The 18,551-nt window shown below is 43.9% G+C and overlaps 1 non-coding gene across 1 annotated transcript; it reads right to left on the reverse strand.

Moving 5' to 3' along the window:
* Positions 1-630: 630 nt before the first annotated feature.
* Positions 631-722, reverse strand: trnar-ucu (transfer RNA arginine (anticodon UCU)). The gene is given in 2 exon segments: positions 631-666; positions 686-722. It is a non-coding gene; the product is annotated as a tRNA-Arg (tRNA).
* Positions 723-18,551: the final 17,829 nt, after the last annotated feature.

The raw sequence follows: 18,551 nt of genomic DNA on the forward strand, positions 1-18,551 counted from the left end.
GCAAATTGAAATTCAGTTTAATTAGTAAAGTCGCAAGAATCTAGAGTAAGATTCAAAATGTCAGAAATTAACATTCATTACCTTGGCCAGAATTAGAGCCCAGCAAAGGGGAAATCTGCCCCTGAATCCCCAGCAACCATGCAATTGCTTGCTCCATGTGTCCACATGGAAACCTATGTGGAAGAACATTCAGCCTGAAGGAGAACTAGTGAGAATCCTCCGCTGTCTGATCTAAAGCTGAAACAAGAGCTGTCTATTCCAGCTGGGAGGGAATCGAAATGGAGGTGAGACCAAAACATTAAATGGCCTTTAATTCATGTTATCCTTATTGTGATTGTTTAAACATTTGGGCCAGAAATCACACAGACACAAAGGAGCCCATTCTAAACACCGATCCTGCCCTGCTCCCTGATCCGATATCATCATGGCTGACAGAACACTTTTGTGTTTTTTCCAGCCTATCTACAGCATCGTGTTGCCTACTCTATCATAAATAGACATCGAAAATGGAAACCTGTGAGAGGAACATGTTCCGTTTCGAATCAGTTGGATTTCTGCACGAATACTGTTGGTTTTGTAGATAAGCAGCCGAGTCTGGTCTGACCACCTTCCAAACCACAAACTAAAACTCGACTCTGATGGGACTCAAACCCACGACCTTTGAATAACAACCAAAGAAGTAACATAGAAGTCCAACGCGCTTTGCATTGCGCCACAGAGCCGTGCCAGCAGGCGCTCTTTAAGCACCCAAGTTTGCCTTTGACCCATTGCGTTGAGGACACCCATCTCGCATCTGTCTGTCCTCGTCACAATTTCCAGTACCTGTTCCTTATCCACGTGTGCTCTGGCTCTTCAAGTGTTTGGCTACAGACTGCTGAAACGTTCTCATGACACTTAGTTTACCACATGTTCAGATAATGATTTCCAGATAAGAAACACTCTGTTGGTGAAAGCATTCTCCCAAAATCTCCTCAAAACATCTTGTGTCCTGTCTTTCATTTATGTCACTCTTTTCCTTCCCAATACAGGCTTATCCCTGTCATACATATCTATCCTCTTCATAAAATGTGCACGTTAATCAGTTACTCAATCAGCCTTCTCTGCGCTTAGATAAACATCCCCAACCACGGCGTCTACCTTCACAATGGGAAAGGTCCAGCCCTTGCCATTCTTGTCAACTCCTGTGAACATCTCCTCCTGCAATCGGACGCTTCCAGCAGTCTGGCGATTACAACGGACAAGCAAAGTTCCCTGAATTAAACCAAAAAGGTCTGAACAAAATCAACAGCTCTTGTCCATCTCTGATAAGAAAGGAAATTTAACGTTTCGAGTGCCATGATCTGTCTTCGGAACTGATGGGATGGAAATGTGGGTGAAGAATATGGAAGAGGGCGGACGGTATATAAAATGAATGAACTCGATGTTGGGTACTAATGTTTGCATGGTCTGTCAGTAGAAAATGAGTTGCAGGTCTTCCAGCTTATGTTGTGCCTTGAAGGAGAACTGTAGCAGACCAGAGACCGAAATAGTGGCCTGGGAACACAATGTCTCGATTGGAGAGGGGCTGGTAAAGCACAGCAGTTCAGGCAGCATCCGAGGAGCAGTAAAATTGACGTTTCGGGCAACAGCCCGTCATCAGGAATACAGGCAGAAAGCTTGAACGGTGGGAACACAGTGTGATGTTGAAAGTTACAGGAGACTCGAAGATCAGGATAGATTTTGTTGATTCTGGACAGAACTTAAGTGATCTCAGCTATGTCACCGACTCTGTTTTCCTCTCTCCATTGCACAGAGATCACATTCTGAGCAGGAAATACAGTTGCCTCGATTAAATGAAGTGCAGATAAATCTCTGGAAGGTGTGACTGGAAGCTTCCACAGTGAGGAGAGACATCAGAAACCAGCAGGAAATGTAGCTTACTAAATAGAACGTTACAATTCAATACAGGCACTTCGGCCCTCGCTGTTTCAGCGACCTGTAAAAATAGTGTGATGTCCATTGTAATGGAAAATTAGCATTTATTTTGAAACCAATAAAAGCAAAGGGAAACAAAGAAGTAAGAACCTGACTTTGCAGATGCAAGTATTGCAGACAGACAGAAAAAAATGTAAAGTTAAACCGAAATAATAGCAGACTTACAAGCGCAGTAATTTACCATATCAACAATCAAGGAATGGGGAAAAAACAACTCCATATCTGGAAAGGAACTCGAATGTTTCAGGTCCCTGACATTGAGATGTTAATAAGAAGAAGCAAATTCTAGTCTCAAGGGAAAATGTATTATATGTGGAGGGTGCGCCAGCTTTTGGTAGATACAGGGGCAACATATTCAGTCCTTAAATCAAGGCAGTTGAGAGAGTCGACGCAATGGATGCATCAGGATTCGTGACACGAGAGATTAACCGCACCCCGATTGTGCGAATGCAGTAATGGTGAAACATTCCAATTCTCGTTTCTGTTCTCGGAATTCTGTCCTTTAAATCTGATGGCTGGCGATCTCACAGTGAGACTGGGGTCAGATTTGCGCAGTACCCCGACAGGCTTGCAGGTAATACAAAAAGAAGCTTTACCAGCGCAGGCTGTAAAATACAACTCACGACCCCTGATGCATGGCTATGAGTGGCGATTAAGCCAGAGAGCCATAAGTTCAGTGAGGGATTCGCTCGTCCAGGAAGCAAGTAACCATGTTAATCCCATTTACACCGCTTATCTTGCTGGAGATATGTGGAACTGCACAGCACGCATACACCATCATGGCCCTTACAAATCATATGAGCAGTATTATTTCAGGATATTGGTCGAACCAGATCAGTTATTATTGTGCGAATTTTATTAGAATGATCACAGATGTGCAGTCACTGTGAACTGATGCAAAGTATCTGTGACGGCAAGTAGACATTATCTTTTTGATGTGGAACGCTCCTTTCCTCATGTCCCACTGGCAAACACATCCAGTAACAGGTGGCAGGAGTTGGGACCATGGGTACTACTAGCACAAAAAAACGAAAGCTTGTGTCTTCAGGGACGATGTGCGTATCCGCTTCAATGCAGATATATGGACATATATGGAGAAACTGAATTGGCTAACTCAGGCAGATGGGGCAGTCCAAGTAACCACCGCCAAGAGGGTAGCCTGGCGTTTAGCTATGGTAGATGTCTCGGACCCAAGATTAAGAAGTATTCCTGCTGAGTGCAGGGCAAAAGGAAAACGTGATGTAGGGTTCATGCGAAGCTGTGAACAAAAAAGAATAACCCCAAAGTCTGAGTATCGTCCTTGCAGAATACAAGACTCGTTAAAACCCAAGGTTGTAAAGGGAAATATTCCAGTCTTTGAATCCCTCCTGAAGGCTGGAGTGATAATCCCTTGCGGATAATCACCGGTGAGAGCCCCCATTTTTCTGGTCAAAAAGGCAAACATTCCAGGTGAATCGGTAAATGGAGATTTGTTCAAGTCTTGCAAGTAGTCAATTATGCTGTTGTTCCTCCCGCCCCAAATCCTTGTATTATATTAGCTCAAATTCCACCAGACAGTAAATGGTTCTCTGCTGTGAATTTAGCAAATGCCTTCTTTCGTGTACCGGTACACCAAGAAAGTCACTTCTGCTTCACTTTTCCATTCAAAGGCAAATCGTATGCATTCACGCGACTTTGTCAAGATTGCTGTGAGTCCCCCACCATAACTAATGAGGCTCTGTGCAGGAGTCTGGAGACTCTTCTTTTCACCCCGGGATCTGCGGTTCTGCAGTATGCAGACGAATGCTTAATAGCAGCACCAACAGAGGCACAATGTGAGGAAGATAAGCTTGAATTGCTCTGCCATCTAGCCAGGGATGCGCACAAAGCTAGTTTTGCAAAACTACAGTTTGTTCAACAACAAATTACGTTTTTAAGGTCACATCTTATCTGAACAAGGGAAGACAGAGATCAAGCAATCCAGAAATTCCAAAGACTCACATGAAGAAACAATTGCTATCCTTTTTGGTCATGTGCTCTTACTTGTAGAATGTTTATCCAACATTACGCAACCCTTGAGGACCCCCGAAGTGAAAGCCCAACATGCACCGTGGCCTGTTTCCGACCTCCTGGAAGCGGTGCTATCGCCTAAATCAATCGCTGTCTGTAAATGTGAAGCCCACATGAAAAATTATGATTCCTTTTCGGCAAGGACGGCAGCCCAGCAGCTGCCAAGTGCTCAGTTGACATGTGTATGTCAAATAGGGGTAATCCAAAGCAGACTTATGGGAGTTACAGACGTAGGCCATGCCGGAGAAGAAGCGTGAATGGACAACGGCAATGAGGTAATGGGTGTGGTGTGGCCCCATTGGTAAACCCTGTCTACCGCGATCATTATTCCCATTCTATGCCAAATAACACACAGCGACGACCATGTGTCAAAAGGGGGGATGTACGACAGTATTTAGGAGCACTGGTACACGAAGGGATTTACTCATTACTCCTGAAAATATTTTGAATGATGGGTTATCTGTGCGACTAATAATGTGGGGAGGGGAATACAGATGATTCAGGCAGAACACCCCCAATCCTGAAGACCCGTTGAACATTTACAGATGTATTTTATTGAACTAATACCCAGCGAAGGGAAAAGGCATTGTCTGGTATTAGTTGATATGTTTCCCAAATGGGTGGAAGCGCTCCCCAAGTCTAAACAGGATGCCATTTCAGTAGTCCAGGCTTTGCTAACTGAAATAATTCTGAGGTGGGGAATTCCTGAATGGCTTAGCAGCGACATTGTGACACCATTTGTCAATATTTCCCTCGAGTGATTACTTGGGAATAAACGTGAGACAACGCTGTGCCGACCATCCAGCGAGTGGTGGCAGTGGAAAGAGAAATGCTACATTAAAAAATCAATTGACAACCGTCGTGAGGATCTCGGGGTGATATGGACAAAGGCACTTCCAATTGTGCTAAAGTACATGAGATCCAGAAGAGGAGGAAGAGCTAATCTTGTCCCGTTAGAAATTTTGTTTGGTAGGCCGCCCAGGACAGGAATTAGCCGAAGACATCAGGTAAGACCGAGAACAGATCACTGTCAAGATAAGATAAGATTAGATTACTCGCAGTGTGGGAACAGGCCCTTGTGCCCAACAAGTCCACCCAGACCCTCCCAAGAGCAACCCATCCAGAACCACTCGACTACATTTACTCCTACACCTAACACGACGGGCAATTTAGAATAGCCAATTCACCTAATCTGCAGATTTATTTAACCGTGGGAGTAAACGGGAGCACCCGGAGAAAACTCATGCAGACACGGGGAGAATGTGCAAAATTCACAGAGACAGTTTCCTGAGGCGGGAACAGAATCCGGGTCTCTGACGTTGTTCGGCAGCAGTGCTAACCACCGTGCCACCGCACAACTGTCTGCACTTTTGTCTCAAATACAGAAGCAAGTGAAGGCAGCACTACCCAATCAGCAGAAGGAAAGATGCACGACCTAGAACCTGGAGACTGGATAGTGGTGAAAGACGTCAGGAGGAAACGCTGGAAGGCGAAGAGGTGTGTGCGACTGTTTGAAGTGCTCCTGACAAAACAGTCAGCTGTTAAGATCGGACAAAGAGCAACGTTGATACACACCAGCCATTACAAACATGTAGCTTGACTTGAAGAGACATTGGACAACACCGGAACCGAGTACGTGCAAGTAATGATTAGAAGACTCACACAAATATGGGGCTTCCCTGGCAGGACGATTCGTGAAGGGAGAGGCGTCTGGGATAAATCCACAGACGGTAGTCTTAACCGAGGATGGTTAGTTGACCTTTACATGGTCGTTTAGTAACCAGTACAACTATAAATGGGACAATAAATATTTATGGAGGGATCCTTACGGTCCCAGTGACTGGCACTTAGTAGTAGCCACCACGGCTGCAGGGACACGTCACACGTGATATAGGTATTCAATTATCAATGAAGGAGGTGCTATGGCAGGGGTAATAATAACCAAGTCTCAGAAGAGGGATGAGGAAGACTGGTGGTGTGGAATAGATAGACCCTTCGCCGATATATATGGTGAACATAGTGGTACAGCCCCCTCCCCCCGCGAGGTACATTACAGGAAATAGTTGCACCAGGGCACAGCAACCATCCAAACCAATTAATGGACCAAAACCCGCGGTACTGTCTACTAGCACGACAGTGTTCGTCCCAAATGCCAGGAACGGGCGAACCCAAAGTGACATCCCGCAGAAGTGGAATGGTACACACTCGCAGACCCCGAGACTAGACTAGGAGCGAATATTGCGTGGTCTATTCTCTTGTGAGCAGGGACAACGATGGCAATAAACATGATGAATGGCCTCGCATATAGGGTATAACTGTCAGCAAATGAGACGGAGGAAGGTCTGACCCTCAATAATACTGAGTTAACGGCAATAAGGGAAACGGTGATACTAAATTGATTAGTACTAGACACACTGACGGCCGAGAGAGGGGGCGATTGCAAAATGTTCGGAACCTCAAGCTGTTTTAATATTCCTGATGAGTTCCAGAATATCACTCGTGTAATAAATCATATGAAAGTGGCAACTAGACTGCCTCCCCAGCAGATGACTCCTGCTTCCAAAGGCTTATCTCCCTTTGAGGCGGATGGGGATATTGGATCCTACACGCTCTGCTAGTTGTAGGACTGGTCTTACACATAATGCTTTGCGTAGGACCCTGCTTGTGTACCTGCCTCCTGCATTTGCTAATGAGTGCAGTGGGATAACAAATGGTAAAACGATCAGAGGCCCTACAGCAGGAAGGTCCGATCACATGGATCACACCACACCGTAATGTTGAAGTGTGTTACATGTGAAGTTTGGGCTATGTACAGGGCACAACAGAGCAAGTGTTGATACCAACATAAAGCTGTGTTACTGGCAGCTGATGTCCGAGTAAATGTCTGGTGCTCCCTAAGCAGTTTGATGTATAGCTGTCAGGCTCTGTACTTTTTTTGTTGTTGTTATAAAATGACAAAAAAGGGGGGAAATGTAATGGAAATTTGACATTTATTGTGAAATCTATAAAAGCATAGGGAAAATAAAGAAGTAAGGGCCTGACCGAAATTAGGGACGCGTATTGCAGACAGACAGAAAAAATGTAATGGCAAACCGACCTATCAGCAGACTTACAAGGCCAGTTAAACTACCATATCAGAACTCAAGGAATGAGAAAAGCAATTTCATATCTGGAAAGGAAATCGAATGTTCCAGCCTCCTGACCTTGAGGTGTTTACAAGGAGAAGCATTATGAACCTAATCTAATCCAGATTGCAATCGGTAATCTTCACTTTGTAGCATTATTGTATAAAAGGAATATTTGAAAGTTCTCAGGCGTTCCTTATATGAGTCGTCTTGCCAATGTGTCATGTCCCTTTGCAAAGGTCTCAAATAAACCTCTCTTTTTGCACTTGCTAACATTTGAGTCGAGTCGATTTGATTTCCACGACAGTACAACTGAGCTGCTTCAGTACTACGAAGAATCCTGAGTAGTTTGTTGGCAAGAGCAGACGGCGCACGTTATTCATCCTGCACGCTTTGTTAGTGCTTTTGAAGATGATTGGTTCGAATCCAACCGGAGGTTAAGCTTTTCCGAACTTTTGCTGCCAATGACCATTCTTCTTGACACATTCCCAAGTTCTGCCTCAAAGCTTTTGGCTGCAGAAAAGACGTCACAAATCGTGTTACTCCCTAAGGTATCCAGCGAATCCAAACACTACCGCTGTTAACGTGGAACAGAAACACAACTGACAAAGATAACTTAATTCCTGGCACACCGAAGCATGACTGCTCTCTGTGAAGCAGTTGAGTCATCTGGGTCATGATCAGCTCGCACAAATGGTAGCGAGGCAATTACAAACTGTGCTCACAAGCTCACTGGAGCCTTAGTGCACCATCCTTACCTAGAAAGTGCGAAAGTAACATAAAACAGAACAGACTAACAGTGAACCACAAAAAGTGAAGATTACCATTTGCAATCTGGTTTAAATTAGGTTCACAATGCGCAGGTGTCACAACCGGATCAAGTGGGCCGATCACCAGCCGCCCTGTTGAGGACAGAACTGCGGGAAATTAAAGGAATGGAACTCAGTTTCAGATTGCGATAGCCCTTCTTTTAGCCCCAACAACAAAAAACGGTGAGCGGATTCAGTGCAGGATCTGGTTTAACATCATCGGTGAAATAACGATCTCTATTCACTTTCAGAGAAAATGGCGAAGCACGCAAAACACCTGGAATATGACGGGGATATCTCGGTCCCGTATTATGCTGGGGGCCTTTCAAGCTGGATGCTAATGTGATAACTACAGCGTCAGGGGAATACTGCGTGAATACTGCCACATTGGTGGCTCTGTGTTCTGCCACATCGCAGCGTGGTTTAGAAGGAATGATTACGTTTTATTCTGTTCAACTTCAAGACAGCTCATCGCTGCCAAACGATGCCAACCTAATCCATTCATACAAGTGGCAAAGCTAGCATTTAATGCTAAACGTTCTTAAGAACTAGGACCTGAAACGTAGCTTCTCAGCTTGCTCAGCCACCCTGTCAGACAGGCTAAAAGCGGAAAGCAAATATCGTGTACCTGATGATACCTTGTGGCATGCTCACAGCGAGTGAGCCTATTCTGCAGAATAGGCAGCAGAAAGGTATTCCTCCACCTGAAAACTTATGCTAGCTCTGGAATCCAAGAATGACAGACCACGTAGCGAGGATATTCGAAAAGCGGTGCCGTAACGAGTTGCAACTTTCCTTTTCTTTCTCATTAATCGTGAATTTTCCAGCAGAGCCATGAGCAACTGCGACCTGGCTGTCAGGAGAGTTGGAAACCTGTGTGGGAATCGAGGAGATGCGACTCACTTGCTGTTAGTAAATCTAACGGTTATTACTTAGAGATGTACAAAACTCTACACATATTTAGGGAAGTTCAAAGGCGATCTGAGATATGGAAGCAGTAATAACTGTACGTTATTGATCTTTGTTCAGTGTGCGAAATGATCTCCCTCTAGTCTCATTCTTGACTCTTGTTCATGACTGAATCAGACAGAAGGCGTTTCAACAGAGTTGCATTTGACTTGCATTCCTCACGTCCGTCGTCATACTTTTCTGCAACTCTGTGAAATCAAGAAAACAAAATGGATACAATGACATTCGGCACCCTGACCGTAGTTTCCTCAATTTCAGTGGATGGGTTTCAAACCACATGGTAATATTAGTGATTGTACGAGATTGTGAGTCAAGCAGTTCACCTGAGTCTGTAAACCTTTTCATTCCTCATCATGACTGAAAGAGGTATAAGCATGTCCAGTGCTTCGACACTCGAATGTGTGAACTGCTCCAAAACATGACTGAGGATTTCTGGTTTTGGTTCGCACAGGTTGAGTTACACCAGAGAGGATCCAAATGCGACATTTCAGATCCTACGTCTGGATGCATTTGACAGAGACTGTACATCAGGATTCCAGTGTTCGCTGTGACAGGAGCAAATAGCTGTTCTCCTTGACACTGAAGCAGGACACATTGACACATTGACATGTAAAGCACATGCCTTAGTACAGGTACAGAAAGGATCAATGTCCGGTAACAGTGCCTTGAAAGTGGACGCCCATCGAGGTATACAAATCGAAACATATTGTCAACCAGGGAGAAGAGAATTTCTCTTGAGAGCGTGGTGCCTGATAAGCACAGCAGTTCAGGCAGCATACGAGAATCAGGAGAAACGGCGTTTCTAGCAGGAGCGCTTCATCATCTCCAGTCCTCACTTTATCCGAGGAGAGAAGCTGAACAACGTTTCACTCAACAATAAATTGGAACTGTAATTCTTGTCAGCGCAGCGGCAGACATGGGCGAGCAAATTCAAAGCAGGTTTGTTAATGAGAACAACAAGCAGGAATGCTCTGTTCCGAACAATTCAAAAACCTCTGCATGTAACAAGGGAACAAATCAAACTCCTGCTTGGTTTGAACCGAGGACGTGTAGGGTGTGACGTGAACAGACATACGACGTCACAACCGTGCAATTGTGCCTACTGACATTCGTCCAGCACTGAAACTGACAGCCGCTCAATGCACTACCTTGCTGTTTCGAGTAGATCGATGTTGTCCGGGGTTATTAGCATGATCAAAAATGATTGGAGAGGAAGTAACAAAAGAGAAGCTGAGCATAAAGTTGGAAGTCGGGAAATATTCAATAAAAAGAAGTGTGCAGAAAGGCACAGGGAGATGGAAATCCAACAAGAAGTGTCACTAGTTCTGAGGTCTTAACTCTGTTTTACTTTCCAATATACTCTCAGACCTGCTGAGATTTTACAGCAATTTCTTTTGTTGGTACAGAAACAGAAGATGGGAAAATGATACTGGACCGATCCACTCTCTCTGCTCTGTGGATATTTGACTTCCCTGTCCAACCAGATCACTTCTGTTCCACAGTGAAACCTCACAATCCTGCCCCACCCCCACTCCCGTTACTGACAATAAACTATTCATTACCTAAACCCACACTGGCACACAACAAAATCATTTCCCTTGTGAATTGGGAAACTTCCAGGAAGAGTTTCCTTCGCGTTCCATCAGAACATTCTGAATGAGTTAATTTTGGTTCAGGACAATCTGACATGGAACCATCACTGTCAGTCCCCCAAACAAGTGGCCATTCCCATTCAGTGACTCTGAGCACATTGGGTGATATACGGCTCGAGTGGAACATGACGTTTTGAAAGGGTCACTGATAGACTTGTATCTGTCACTTCCAGTTAAGTGGAGATAGCTTTCACTCAGAAAGCGACGTGTTATCCAAAACAAGGGAACAGACGTGCCAACATAAGTAGTACTCTGTTGTCATACTGCAAGTGGAATGGAGAGCAAGGATTGTATTAACGACGAAAGGCGACCACTATGGGGCATGTCCCCATGACACTCTAGCCAACGCAGGGTCACAGTGGCTTAGTTTATCATTTTATACTGAGCATAATTCACGTGGCACTGCAATTTGTAAGGATTCATTCATTCCTCCCAATCACAAATAACATCATTCATACCTTTCACGTCTCACTGTTATTTCTTCAGAAAATACAATTTATTTCGCACTTGTAGCGGGATTCAATATTAATACTTTAATATTTTTACCCTCAAGTTTACGTCGCCGATGTGATTCCATCACTCTGGCAGACGGCAAATCAATCGGAAAATTACCAAGGGCACGCAATCATTTCTGATTAGAATATCGGACACCCAGTCTGCCTGACGAGACACAGTCCTCACAATCAACACTTTCTTTGTTTTTCCTGCCTACAACTTTTACCAATTGTCATTTCCGAGACAGAAGTTTTGATTAAAAACCTTTCTATGAACAGGAACAATCTTCCAATTTTCTGAAGCTGTTTACAAACGAGACTGGATTGTTTGCTCCTTTCACACGGGAAGAGCCGTTGCTGAGGAAGGGGTATCTCTGAGCTGTGTCCCAGGGCTGAGCAGGAAGCCGCTGATTGAAGCCGTAGTGGCTGCTTTCTGCTGGCAGCGAAGGTTGCAGAGAGTGTGCTCGCATTCTGCTGCGAGTTCCCGTCTCACTCCACGCGGATTCGGGGTGAAGGTTTGATGATTGCAATGTCGGTACGTGATCGGTCTCAATGATTGATCTGAAATAATTGAAGCTCTGTGCCTGGGTGAGGTCGAGTCACCAACATTTCAGCCAAATGCGCTGACCATTTCAGACACAGAACGTGGCAGAAAAATCGGCTCTCTATGTATCCGAAAGCGAGCTTTTCGAATGGATTTGAGAAGGTTTTGTACAGAAGGAGCACTCACTGTTTTCACAGACAGTCAATACTTTTCTCGCTTTTATCACTGAAAGGACCAGAGGCCTTCGGTGCCACAAACACTGAAATGAACAATAAAAGTGCCTGTGTTTGCGGCTCCAAAGGCCTCTGGTCATTTCAATGATAAAAGCGAGAAAATTACTGACGTGTATGTCATGAATCACTCACACAAATGGCAGAGAGACAATTTCAAACGGTACTTCCAAACACCCTGGACATTTAGCACATTGCCAAGTCCCAGAATTTGCTCAAGTAACAGAAAACAAAACAAAACAACAATGAACCATGAAAAATGAAGATTTCCTATTCCATTCGTCATTAAATTCGACCAACAATGGTGCCTCCATCTGGTCGAGACAGCCAATCATCAGCCTCCCTCATTAAGACAGTAATGAAGGAAATTAGAGAAGTATAAAAACGTTTTATAACGCAATTGCCCACCGTTTCGCCACAGCAACAAAAATCAGCAAGCAGATTCAGTGCAGGATGTGGCTTCACAACAGCGGTGAAAGAACGACCTCCATCCACTTTCAAGGAAAACGGTGTACAACACAAATAGTCTGGAATAATAACACCCAGCACAGGCTGCTTGGGTCTCGTTTACTATGAGTGCCGAGACTTTCATATGAAAAGAGTGTGTTTTTGGTTGTCCATATGATAGTGACAGATGTTGGCCTCGCTCTAACTACTATCCTTGATAGTGTAGGGCTTGATATCCTCACCTTGCATGCGGGAGTTGAGGGTGCAATTCTCTGCGGCAGAAAATCATAGAGTTTTTGAGCAGAAAGATGTGAAGCTCGGGTCCTCGGAGTTGTTGTTGGAAATTTCAACGGAGCTGGGAAGAAGGTTTGCAGCCTTTTCCTTCCCTTTCTCGATGATATTCTCAGCGCTGCAGAAGCTCCTGTGAAACGCTGCGGCCCTGTGGTGTAATGAATTGAATTAGTTTCAATCCCGCTGCTCCCGATTCTTGGGGTTGCACTACATAAGACCCAATATCCATCAGGTGCAGGGCAAATGTATTTGATGAGATTCCAACAAGGGACTGCAAGAAACAATATATAGGAGAAAGAGGCGAACTACGTGCGAGCTGCATTCCGAAAGTTAATCTAGCCCACCAACGCCATGGACAGCTGTTCCTTATATCGATATGCAGGACACTGAGTATCTCTGATTGTGGGAGTTGGAACTGGGATTATCTGACCGTCTGCAGCACAGGTTACTTCCTTGTGTGAGGTAACTCCTGATGGAACACATGTAAAAGTCTATTGCTCATTGAGAAATACATGCAAAATAGAAGCCCAGAGCAGTATTTCTGTTGTGTTTCTGGTGCTGCCCTAGTCATGCCATACAACATTGTACGTATTGTGTGCTTCCTGAAGGTTAAGTGAGTGCTTCTATGATCGTATTTTGGGCGGTAATCTGCGTTTTAACTTCAATAACGTGCGTGTGAACCCAGGTACACCAATGTCTTTTTTGTCTTTCTCTTATGATGTGCAATTGCAACACAATACAGAATCAATTAATATTGGAAGATGACGCACAGAGGCGTGCGAAAGGCCGAGCTTTTAGTGAGATTTATGCAATTATTAGAGATTGCCTTGATTCAGGAAATAAGGATGTAAAATGTGTTTTTGTGTCGAGATAAGGAACAGTGAGAAAAGAAGTCAGCAGCAGGTGTAGTTGACAAGCCCACTCGCAATAACCAGAGTGAGAAATAAGACGTACAAGAAAAAGTACTGTGTGTGAGTGCTAAAAGATGGCAGTAATCATGGGTGATCTTAATCTCCCCTCTCCCACTCCCGGTTCTATTGTAAAGAATGTTTGGAGAATAATAATCAATAAAACAAGACAATTGAACAAGACGAGCCATATCTTGGTCATCGATTACTTTACTTTACAGGCGACTTAGTTTCTGTCTTTTTTTGGAAACTACCTGAACCACACTTTTATTGGGTTTCTTTCCATATTAATATTAGTCTGTCTTTTGATTATTCCTAACAAAGTGCATGACATCACACTCGCAACATGAAACTGCATGATTTATACAATTACTCATACTATCGGTATCTTTTTGCAGATTTTCACGTCGTCATCAAAATAAGCCCGCTCACTGATTGCGCATCGGCAGCAGAACTGGACACATTTCACTCTGCCACTTCCTCCAAGACATTAAGACAGAAAAATCATTGACCATTCTGGATTTCACTAATTATATGTTTTCAACTTGAAAAGTGTTCAATTATCACGATTTGGTGACTTCTTATGAGCAGACAGTGGACAGTTAATGCTGATTTATTACTCAACACCGTGAACTCTCTTATTGTGCAATGACCATTTTTTTGGCTCCTAATTGAGTACTTGATAGAAATTCGAAAGGACTATACCGAATAGCTCTCTTGATTAGCTCTGCTGGTCATGTTAGCAAAGAAATCCGGCAAATTGGCAAGTGTGATTTTCCTTCCAATAAATAATGTTGACTCAGTTTGACTGCAAATCTCTTCCAAACGTTGTGTTTTTTACATTTTAAATGGTGTGTAGCATTTTCCAAATGACAGCAAAGAGATTGGAGCAGATAGAAGCAATTTAGCCCAACAAGTCGGCGGCAGCTTTCAATGATATCACGGCTTATTTGTATAATCCTCAACTGCACTTTTCAGCCTTATCTCCGTAGCCCTTGATTGCAGACTAACTAAATGACTGTCTATCTCAGCTTTGAATGCACCCCGTCTTGACAGACCTCTGTTGGATGCATTTCCACAGACTTGCTATCCTCTGAAAGAGAGAATATCTTCCTCACGTCAGTCTAACATATTTGACCCCTTCTGCTGTGATAAGGCCCACTGGTCCCACATCTTCCTCATCTGTAAATCAGAGCAGAATAAACACCTGAAGGTGGGGCTTCACTCTGCAGAGCCAGCTGTGACTATTTGAAACATTTTCATATCTTGACCTCAGATTATTCAAACAGACATGAATTGCACATTAGATTTGCCAAAAGTGAATCTTCTTCAAAATCACTTTGAGTCATAGAGTCATAGAGATGTACAACATAGAAACAGACCCTTCGGTACTACCTGTACATGTCGACCAGATATCACAACCGAATCTAGTCCCACCTGCCAGCACCCGGCCCATATCCCTCCAAACACTTTCCATTCATATGTCCATGCAAATGCCTCTTAAATGTTGCAATTGTACCAACCTCCACCACATCCTCTGGCAGCTCATTCCATACACGTACTACCCTCTGCGTCAAACATGCTGATGTTTGATTTGGAGAGAACTGAGAAGTTTCGTTGAGGGAACTGCAATCATGGATTACCATAGTCATTGAGTCCCCCAGCACGGAGAAAGACTCTTTGGTCCAAACCGATCCATGCTGAGCAAAATTTTCATCCACTCTCACCCCACTTCCGTACACTTGACACATATCCTTCCAAACCTTTCCAATCCATCTAGTTGTCAAAATGCCTGTGAAATGTTGTTAATGTAACCGCCTCAACCACGTTTGCTGGCATCATATTCCAAATGCGTACTACTCTATGTGTATAAGATTTGCCTATCAGATTCCCTTTTATACTTTAATCTCTAACTTTAAACTGGTTAAACTTATTTCAGCAAGGCTTTCGATAAGGTTACCCACAGTAGGCTATGATACAATATTCGGAGGAATAGAATTGTGGGAGACATAGCAGTTTGGATCAGGAATTGGATGGCTGAAAGAAAACAGAGGGTTGTAGATGATGGAACATGTTCATTTTGGTTTCCAGTTACTAGTGGCATACCGCAAGGGTCGGTGTTGATCCACTTCTGTTCGTCATTTTTATAAATAACCTGGATGAGTCCTTAGAAGGGTGGGTTAGTAAATTTGTGGACGACACTGAGGTCGGTGGAATTATAGATAGTGACGAAGGATGTAGTAGGTTGCAGAGAGACACAGATAGGCTGCAGAGCTGGGTTGAGAGGTGGCAAATTGACTTTAATGTGGAAAAGTGTGAGGTGATACACTTTGGATGAAGCAATCGGAATGCAAAGTACTGGGCTAATGTTAAAATTCTTGGGAGTGAAGATGAGCAGAGTAATCTCGGTGTCCATGTACACACATCCCTGAAAATTGCCACCCTGAGTGACAGGGTTGTTAAGAAAGCATACAATGTATTGGCCTTTATTAATCGAGGGATTGAGTTCTGGAACCAGGAGGTTATGCTGCAGCTGGACAAAGCTGTGGTACGGCCACGCTTAGAACGTTGTGTACAGTTCTGGTCACCGCATTATAAGAAGGATGTGGACGCTTCAGAAAGGGTGCAGAGGAGATTTACAAGGATGTTGCCTGGAATGGAAGGAATGAGGAAAGGCTGAGGGCCTTGAAGCTGTTCTCGTTCGAGAGAAGAAGGTTGAGAGGTGACTTAATAGACACATATAAGATAATCAAAGGGTTAGATAGGGTGGACAGGGAGAGCCTTTTTCCAAGTGAGGGGACACAACTTTAAGACAGATGTCAGAGGTAGTTCATTTACTCTGAAGGTAGTAAGGGTATGGAATGATTCGTTGTATCGGTAGTAGATTCGCCAAGTTTAAGTGCATTTAAGTCATCATTAGACAGGCAAATGGACGTAAGGTGGGATGGGCTTCAGATTAGTCTGATAGGGCGGTGCGACATCGAGGGCCGAAGGGCCTGTACTGCGCTGTCATGTTATATGTTCTATGGTGCTCTCTCGTCCTTGATTCCAGAACCACTGGAAAAAAGATTACAGCACCGTGTTCACCGTATCCATACCTCTCATAACCTTATGCAAGTCTCAGCTTCCTGCACACTAAAGAATAAAAAAAGGCCCAGCTTGTCCAGCCTCTTCCTATTACATCCCTAGGATGATAGAGGCCTGGCAAAATGCTTGTAAATTTCTTCTACACTCTTTCCAGTTTAACAAACTCCTTCGTTTCACAAGGTGACCAAGACTACAATTCTCCAAGTGCGCCCCTCCCAAAGTATTGTACGACTGCAACATAACTTCCAAGGAGCAGGAGAACCGACGTTTCGGGCATTTGCCCAAAACGTGCATTCGCCTGCTCCTCCGATGCTCCTAACCTGCTGTGCTTTTCAAGGACCACACGCTGACTCTGAACTCCAGCATCTGTAGTCCTCCGTTTTTCCACCTTGCAATATCTCTCTGGCACTTCACTCATCCTTGGAACATCTGGATAACAAGGACAACTACATCAGACTTATGTATATTGGCTTTCGCTCTTTCTTGAACACCATAATGCCAACAAGACTCATCGACAGAATCTGAGTCCTTGGACTCTTTCCTCACATCGAGAACTGGATCCTTAACTTTCTGACCTGCAGATCACAATGAATGAGGATAGTTGGTTACTCCTCCTCTACAATAATCCGCAATATTGGTGCCCATCAAGGCTGTGTACTCAGCCCCCATCCATATTTCTTACCCTCTCATAATTGTACCGCCAAATTCAGCTCTAACTCCATTTTCAGATTTACTAATAACACCACCAGAGTGGGTGGGTCTCAAACAACAGTGAGCAGTGTACAGGAAATAGAGCTTAGTGACATGGTATAAAGACAACAATCTTTCCCTCAATGTCAGCAAAACAAGGGAACTGGCCATTGACTCCAGGAATTGGCCTGAAGGACAGACATTGGTCTCTGTCATTGGTGCTGAGTTGGAGGTGATGGACAGCTTCAAGTCCGAGGAATAAATATTACAAATAATCAGACTATCCATGTCAACTCTACAGCCAAGTAAGCACATCAATGTATCAACCTCCTCAGACGGGGAAGAAAATTTTGCATTTTGGCAACGACTCTGACCAATTTTTACATTGCACTGCAGAAATCATTCTATCCAGTCACTTTGTATGGTCACTGTTAAGCCCGTGCTGCAAGAAATTACAGAGATGGTGTACCTAACCCAATCCATCACGCAAATCACATTTCCTTCCATCGACTCAATCTTGACTTCCCACAGCTTCAGGAATGCAGCAAACACAATCAAAGGCCCCTACCACCACCTCAATGCCCTTTTCCAACCACTTCCACTGAACAGAAGATGCAAATGTTTGAAAATACGCATCAATGGATTCAAGAACAGTTACATCCTTGCTGTTATCAAACTTGTGAATGGACCAGTCACATATAGAGTTAATCCTTCTCTGCACCTGGTCAAAAGCTGTGACAATTATTAAACTGATGTCCTTATGTAAGGTATGATTTGTACTGAAGAGAATGCAACACAATATTTTTCACTGTTTCTCAGAATGTATTACTATCATAAAACAATCAAAATCAATCTGCATATCATACGTTTAGGGCTGGTCTTCTCGATAACACCTTAAACCTAGGTCTCCTGTGGTCTGTGTAAAGGACTTCCACTATCCATTACTTCCATGCCTGTCATAATTTCGAAAGGATCTATTTAGTCACCCTCAGCCTCGATGGTCATGTGAAAGAAATGATTTATTATATTGTCCCGCATCATTTATGATGGGAGCTGGCGGGACTGCAGAGTTGATGTCTGATCCGTGAGTGATGAAGTCAATTAACCTCGTCTATCCGTTGCTTCTTATGGTTTCTGGCATGCAACTATTTCTGTGTAGTAGCTTCACCAGGTTGACACCTTACGTTTAGATATACCCAGTGTATGCACTCATAAAACATAGAACATAGAAAAGTACAGCACAGAACAGGCCCTTTGGCCCACGAGATTTAATCCCAATGTC

Source organism: Chiloscyllium plagiosum, unplaced genomic scaffold (genome assembly GCF_037043375.1).
Source record: "Chiloscyllium plagiosum isolate Xiang-an unplaced genomic scaffold, Cpla_swu_hap1 HiC_scaffold_13, whole genome shotgun sequence".
Classification (NCBI taxonomy): Eukaryota; Metazoa; Chordata; class Chondrichthyes; order Orectolobiformes; family Hemiscylliidae; genus Chiloscyllium; species Chiloscyllium plagiosum.